The 8,213-nt window shown below is 53.7% G+C and overlaps 1 protein-coding gene across 3 annotated transcripts in view; it reads right to left on the reverse strand.

Annotated features, from left to right (window-relative positions):
- The window catches only part of LOC126517914 (arrestin domain-containing protein 3-like), a 276,278-nt gene extending 275,732 nt beyond the window's left edge, over positions 1-546 (reverse strand). For all 3 annotated transcript variants that reach the window (XM_050167745.3, XM_055064358.2, XM_050167744.3), the window contains exon 1: positions 220-546. The gene's annotated coding sequence lies outside the window, so the exon portion shown is untranslated. The remainder of the gene's footprint in view (positions 1-219) is intronic.
- Positions 547-8,213: the final 7,667 nt, after the last annotated feature.

Below are 8,213 nucleotides of genomic sequence, written 5' to 3' on the forward strand. Positions count from 1 at the left end.
ACAATGACGATCTCTCCAGTCGTGTCGTCCGCCTAGAAGGCGGTAGGTAGCTTGATACAGCCACTCACCCATCGGTGTCTACGAAAATAAACTAAGGAAATAAAATAATAGGAAAACAAATAAAATGAAAAATAAAGCAAGAACTGTTCTCCCCACTCGGCAGTGTTCCACAGTGGAACGGCGACAGCCGGCCGCCAGCAGGCTGCTCGGCGAACTCACCGGTCGTGCGTGGCGCTATGCCGTTAGCTCCAGCAAGCCGACGCGCCGTGGACAGCCGAGATGCTCGGAGCTTGGATGCGGTCCGGGCTGTCGCCCATATCGGCCGCACTCGGACGACGCGGGCTCTATAATCCAAGGCTGGCGGCGCACAGAATCACCGCGGCACAGCGCGTTAGGCAGGACGAGGGAATTTATATTCTCCGGCGGTGCACAATATCACTGCACTCGGGGTTATCAACAAACGTCGGTGGCTCACGCAGCAGTGGCGCCCACACGGCCTTCCCTTCGCGCGTCCCTCTCGGGCCGGCGATCGACATGACAGCGCCCCCGGGGTCCGAACCGCCACGGGCGAGGCCGCCACCTGGCGCCGCGCGTGTTCAACTCGGCGGCTTCCTGTCGACCGCTTTTCCCGTTTGGCATCGAGCGACGCCGGGGAGCGCCCAACCTGGCAGACGGCGAGAAGCGCCTGTCGGCACCGAAGCCACGCTAGCCAGCCGCGTTTCTCGGTAAACTGCAAGCATTCTCATGCCACGTGTGCACTCTCACTGTATTATCCAATCAATCTACAGCGGCCCCTTGCAAACATACAGATGAGCCTCCCAAATTCAAAGGTTCAATAAGGCTCCCGAATAACTGCATGATCGAGCCCTTTTTTTGTTATGAAGCTTTCTTTTCCTCCCACTTGCTCGCCGCTTCTGGCTGCTGTCTCACCGAATGGCTCTTGGCAAATCCCTCGGCCACACTCAAATTAATTTCGTCGTCACTCCGGCGTCGTCGTACCATTTTCACAACTGCTGGCTTCTGGCTAGTCTCGCGCGATTCGCCAGTTCTGAGGAAGCGCAAAGAAACGCCCGGTATAGTGGGAATCGCGGCGCCTAATTTTATCACGCGTCATGTGCGACGTGTGCGTGATCGAGAGGAACAACTGTATATTTAGCGAAGCCGTTTGCAGTAAAATCATTTCGTGTGCTCTACTACGCTACGCAGGTGCAATGTTCATCACAAACCGCAATGAAAAAAATTTTGCTTAAACAGATTCCACTGCGCGTGGAATCCTTTCTATTCCTTTTTTGCTGCCTTGAACTGAAGCAATACTAGCAAATAGCCAACACGCATAATGTAAAACGTCGTATGAAAATTACATCAAGCATGATTTCCGATTGTAGTTTAGACTGGCCCCAACGGCACCCTAAGGATACGGATCGCTGACAATCCTTTGCTTCTTGTGGCGCCATTCTTCGGATTCTTATGCCTTGCAACGATGCCTTGACGAGGGCAGCAAGGATGCCGGACGCTCGGCCGAGGGAGGAGACCAAGGTGATAGTGCGGCCTCGGGGAAGCCTTAACACTGCGAGGACTCAGACCGCCACCGTGGCAACGGCCATCATGACGGCGGCGAACGTATCAAGGGAGGACGGGGCAGCGGACACCTTCTGGCCCAACCTGCAAGAAAACATCACGGTGGTGAGTACCCCCGACGATATACGTGCTTCGCGTTACGCGGAAATAAAATCGATCTGCATTGGTGGGAAGGAACACGTGGTTGGCGCATATCAAATCGCGCCATATGGCACCGTTAAAGGCGTTATTAGAGGTATCCCAATGGAGGACTACCCGGCCGCAATCGACCGGAACATTGTTAACTCGAGAAATCCCTTGGCACTTGGCGCGAAGAGGATTGGTAGCTCGACCACAGTCATCGTGGCTTTCAAGGGCCTGAAGGTCCCGAATTACGTGTGCTATGGTCCCGTTCTCACCAAGTGCAGCCTATATCGAAAACAATTCGATGTATGCAAGCAGTGCGGAAAGGTGGGCCACCGCCGCGACGTTTGTCCAAACCCTCACGTGAAGGCTTGCTTTGCTTGTGGGGCCGTTGACCCCAAGGAAGACGATAGATGTACCCCCACTAGCAAATTGTGTGGAAGGCCACATCTCACCGGTGACAAGGTTTGCAAGAATAGGTACAAGATCCCATACGTGGTTACAAAGAGGCAATGGGAGCGCAAGATGGCCAAACAACAAGCGCAGCAACAACAACGAGCGTCTCTCAGAGCTGAGGAATTTCCATCGCTGATGTCAGCAACCGCAACACCTGCCGGCCCAGCTGGTCGCCGCGCGTCGAGTTCCGTCTCGAAGCGCAGCACCAGAGGGAGTAGACAGCGTAGCCTTAGCCGTAAGCGATCGCAGTCACGTGACCGCGTGAGCTGGGCCGATGCAGCAAGGCACGGTGCCAAGAAAGCACAGGGGGGTACCACCACCACCGCCTCCAATACCACCGCAACCACCAAGACCATTAGCACCACCAAGAACGTCGACGGCAATAAAAACAGCAAGACGAGGGAAGACAAGGCGATGATGACGTTGAAGGAAGCCAATGAGGCACTCCGGCGCAAAAACAACGAGCTCGAGAGGAAAGCCAGTACACAAGAGGCCACTACTAGCAAGATGGCAAACGAGATCGCGGAAATCAAGACGCTTCTGACGACCCGATCCACCAATAATGAAACGCCACGAGCGGTATCATGTGAACCCACACCCAGCATCAGCAGTGCTGTACCACCAACATCCACAGAGAAGGAACCGTCACCCAAGATACGAGCGATCGAGAACCTGAAGGAGCGCAAGCTCAACGACCAGGCGGACAACCTGAAAGACAAGGTCGACCAAATCGAGGAACACTTCGACGGGCTCGAAGATTATATTAAGACAACCTTCACCAAGATGATTAACGACAGGTTCACCGCCATCGAGCGGACGTGTCAACAGTTAACGAACGCAATACAGCAAATAACGCAGCAGTACAATCAGCAGCAATCATGGCCGATCCAGCAACAGCAACAACTACAGCAGTGAAGGGTCTCGGGACCTGGCACTGAAACTCTAATGGTTTCGCTAGCAAGAGGGCAGTCTTGCAGCAACACGTAATACAAGTAGCACGCAAGCCCGATATAATCATGATACAAGAGACTCGCCCTGATGCGGTATCGCTACCCGGTTACCGGGCATACGCCAAGTCTCCGAAGATCAGCGGCGGTAGAGGGATATGCACATTGGTTCGCAAGGGACTCACCTTCAATGAGCACGAGTTGCACAACAGTAAAATTGAATGCACTCTCATCGAGGTCGTTACGGGCAAGAATCAAAAGAGCACCTTTCTGCTTAACGTCTACAGTAAAAATTAAATTATGGGGTTTTACGTGCCAAAACCACTTTCTGATTATGAGGCACGCCGTAGTGGAAGACTCCGGAAATTTCGACCACCTGGGGTTCTTTAACGTGCACCTAAATCTAAGTACACGGGTGTTTTCGCATTTCGCCCCCATCGAAATGCGGCCGCCGTGGCCGGGATTCGATCCCGCGACCTCGTGCTCAGCAGCCCAACACCATAGCCACTGAGCAACCACGGCGGGTGTCTACAGTAGCCCTTCACACTAGACGCAGAAATTCAAGACGCTCCTTCACAGAGCCAGCACCGTGACGGGGACTCACAGGCTCGTCTCCTCCGGGGACTTGAACGCGGCGCACCCGGCATGGGGATATAACAAGCAATTGGCCAAGGGGCGAGACCTGTTACAAGACAAAATAGACCTGGGCTTCACCCTCATCACAGACCCGACTGATCCTAGGAGGATTGGGAACTCTGTGTCCGGGGACACGACGCTGGGCCTCACTTTCGTGAAGAACGACGAGAAGGGAAATATCTCCTGGCGCAACACGGGGTCTGAGCTCGGCAGCGACCACTACATTGTAGAGGTCATCATACCGGAGGAGGTCAAGGCCTCGGAGGACACCAGAAAACATAATTTTACGGATTGGGATGCCTTCCGTAGCCTGTTACCAACGGAGGTGGAGGAAATCGAGAACGTAGAAGAATGGTCTGCCCACATCGCGGGGAAGATCAAAGAGGCGACCAAGATCATAGAAACGGATGAGCAGGTCGAAAAGGTTGACAGCCGCCTGGCGCACTTAATCGAAGCAAAGCAATCTATCCTAACCAGGTGGAAGAAGCAACGACTAAATCTGCGCCTAAGGAAGAAGGTGGCTGAGCTGAATCGCGCCATCAAAGTCCGTTGTTGGGTGGTCTGCACACAACAGTGGAACGAAATCTGTAGCGCTGCGGACTGGCAGATGGATTGGGGCAAGACCTTGAACTTGATGCGGCATCTGCTCGACGAGACAAAAACAAAATCCCACCAACACCACCTCCCAAAGATCATTCACAGAGCAGTCAAGGAAAATGGGCAAACCGAAGTAATGAGACGCTTAGACAGCAAGTACCTCCAGCTTATACCCACGGAAACGCATCCCGAGTACGGCGGTCAAGCCAACGAGAAGCTCTACCGCGACATCAGCGTCAAGGAGGTGCGAGTGGCCCTGCACGAACTAAACAGCAAGTCGGCAGCCGGCCCGTATCACATCTCGAACAGAGCGCTCAAGCACCTCAGCGATGCGGCCATTGAGAACCTCACCGGTTATTAGAAGTGCTGGAGGGCAGGGTCACTGCCCCAGCAGTTGAAGACTGCCAAGACCATCCTCATCCCCAAACCAGGCAAGCCGCCGAACACGGAAAACCTCCGACCCATTTCGCTCATGTCCTGCGTGGGCAAGGTCTAGGAGCACGTCCTCATGTATAGGTGGCAAGACTACCTGGAGGAGTCGGGACTATACCCCACCACGATCGTCGGGTTTCGGCGTTCCCTCGGCACCCAAGACGCGAAGATTCTGTTGAAGAAAGATATCTTTGACGATGACACCCTAACGAAAGAAAACAAGGCCATCCTGAGGCTGGACCTGCAGGGCGCCTTCGACAAAGTGAAGCACTCTGCGATCCTAGCCCAGGTGTCCAGGCTCAACATGGGCGCAAGAACGTACAATTACATCAACAACTTTCTGACGGGGCGTACTACCGAGCTCTGCGCCGGCGATCTACGGCTCCAAGCGAAGAGGCTCGGCAGTGTTGGGGCCCCCCAGGGCTCGGTCATCTCGCCGTTGTTATTCAACCTCGTTATGATCGGTGTAGCCAAGCGACTCTCTCGAGTCGAGGCGGTCCGGCACACCATCTACGCCGATGACATCACGCTGTGGGTTCCGGGAGGCAGCGATGGTCACATTGAGAGCACGCTGCAAGAAACCAGCAAAACGGTTCCGGTTTATCTGCTCACCGAGCAAGTCAGAACTGTTGGTGTTACCACCCAAGTACGTCAAACGTAACAAGAGCGAACCGAGGGATTACGAGGCCATCAAGGTCGTGACGACGAACGGCCATGTGTTCCCGACGGTCGACAAAATCCGAGTGCACGGCCTGATTATAGACAAGCGACGGGGCCACAGCGAGACCATTTCCCGCCTTACAGCCAAGATTACCAACGCCCCTCATCAGCCCGGGGCGAAAAAGGCGAGCAGCGACGTTCCTGTCCTGGACGAGACCCGGCGCCGGATTCGGGTAGACTTCATCCCGAGAAACATGAACCCGGAGTTTAACAAGGAGAGAAGAGCGGCGAGGGCCAAGGCCCTCATCGACTTTCACCCCAAGGACGAGCACGCAAGGTTGCGGTAGAATACCAGGGAGACAGCGCGGCGTTCGTAGCTACCGTAATCGAGGCGTCGTGCGGCGCGTCGAGGGCAGCGGCGAGCTTACGGGTCCGAGAGGCGTGTCAGGCGGAGGAGGTGGCCATTGTCCTGGCCATTGCGGACCCCGGGTGCCAGACGGTGTTGTGTGATTCACGAAGTGCAGTGCGGAATTATGCCAAGGACAAAGTGTGTGGTGAGGCTGTGCGCGTTCTGTGCTCGGCTGACCTGCAACGAGAGAATAGGTATGTGAAAATCAAGTGGTTGCCGGCGCACGCGGGCAGCAATGCGTCGGAGAAGCACGATAACCACAACGAGACTCCACACGCAGTGGCGCGAGCGCTAACCAACCGCGCCGCTGCAACCGACCGTCCAACGTGGTGTAGTGCCAAGGACCGCATGACGAATTCAACGAATTTACAGTTTCACCGCCTGGCTCAAAGCACATTTTTCCAACCTTCGCGCCCGGGGCTGAGCCGAGCGGAGGCGGTACTGTTCAGACAATTGCAAACTGGTCCATTACGCACCCCGGTGTTAATGAATCATCTGTACCCGAAAGTATACGTGAGTGATGCGTGCCGCGTGTGCCAGCGGGAAAGGGCCACCCTGACGCACATCCTATGGGATTGCACCAAGTTCCCCGAGGAAGCTTCGACAAGTAGAACGATTCCGCCGCGACTCGTGGCTCCGGCGGAATGCTACGACCACGAAATCCAAACCTGGGCCGTCCAGCAGGTCTCGGCGGCCCTTGAAAGACAAAGGCTGAGCGAAAACGACGAAACGTTGCCCCTCAGGGTGACCGATCGCCGGAGTAATACACGCTGGAGTTGAGTAGATACCACCTGCTGAGAAGACGTCAGGGCCTGCGTCGCGGCGCCATTTAGTCATGGTGTCGTTCTGCAGGCGACTAAATAAAGTTGTTTCTCTCTCTCTCTCTCTCTCTCTCTGCCTTGCATGTTGCCCAGACCACATCGTTGTCCCCGCGACTACGCATGAGCACAGCAATTTCATCCGTTATCACGCCGTGGAACCGATTTTGACGCGACCCTTCACACTATCACATCACTCGGCAGTAACCGGAGTAGAGGACGGTAAGCAGCTCTTGAATGGAGCAAACCCATGTGGCACGGGAATAAATGGCTGTTTCTCAGGCTGCGCGACAAGTGGACATGACGGCACCGTAAGAATGCCAACTGCTAGCAGTCATCTGCTTTTTGGCTTCGCTAATATTCCTCCTTTATATAGTGCATTTTACCAGTGCTGACATACGGGGCAGAAACTTGGAGACTGACAAAGAAACTTGAGAACGGTTAAGGACTGCGAAAAGAGTGATCGAACGTAGAATGCTAGGCATAACCTTGAGAGACAGGAAGTGAGCTGGGTGAGCTCATATTGAAACGCGCCTCAACGCGCTCGCTTGCCTGCGAGGAATTCGTGAAGGTGTTCGATGCCGATGACGTGTCCCCAGCATAATGGTTTCAATATCGGGTACCTGTGCTATGGCCAACTCCAGAATCCGCTACTTGAGCTGAACACACTGTCCAAATAAACAAAGATGGCTAGAACCTCCAGGTTCACGGCGGCTCTTTCGCTTGGTGCTGTGGTGACGTTTCTCTTTGTAGCGTCGAATCGAGGTGTTCCGTGGAAGCCGAAAGAGTCTTTGCTGCCGATCAGCTTATTTTGATCTGTATCAAGTATCTGCGTGACGAAATCACAGAAATAGTTGCGCTTTGTGCACAACGCAAATATCCGGCCTGCACAGCGAGCTATATCAGAATTTTTTAATGACAAAAAAGCATTTCGAGCGAGCCGGATGTTACAAAAAGGAAGTGTTTGTGCGTAGCGGACCTCCTAGAGGTGCAAGCCCTTAGTTGCGGTTTTGCTCCACCGCTACATGTACGATACTTGACCGTTTTCGACCTTCATACACAAGCCTCCTTGGAAGGCTGCATGCCCAGCTTTTATGAGCGCGCTGTCGAAGAAAACTGGTCAATGCTTAAAAAGAAAGTTAAATGTCTAATAAGCAAATATGTACCACTGCGGGTCATCCGTCTCAAACGAAGGTCACCTTGGTTTAATGCGTCCTTAAGGCGCCTTCAGAATCATAAAAAACACTTCGAAAAATGAAGTTCAGAATGGTCACGGTGACTGTACCGCATATCAACAGATCGCCCGCAAATATAATATACGATTAAGGACGCTAAGCACACTTTCTTTGGCACTACTTTACCTGCTTTGTTAAGAGACGACACCAAAAAGTTCTGGAGTGTTAAGGGTGCACGCGAAAACGTATTGTCAATAACTGACGACAGTGGCATTACCGTTTCTCGCTCGCAATGTTGTTACGTTTTCAACGAGATATTTTCAAAAATATTTTCAGATGAGCGAGCGTGCTGAGCGCCTGCCAGAATTTTGTGACGCAAGCT

Source organism: Dermacentor andersoni, chromosome 11 (assembly GCF_023375885.2).
Source record: "Dermacentor andersoni chromosome 11, qqDerAnde1_hic_scaffold, whole genome shotgun sequence".
Taxonomy (NCBI): domain Eukaryota; kingdom Metazoa; phylum Arthropoda; class Arachnida; order Ixodida; family Ixodidae; genus Dermacentor; species Dermacentor andersoni.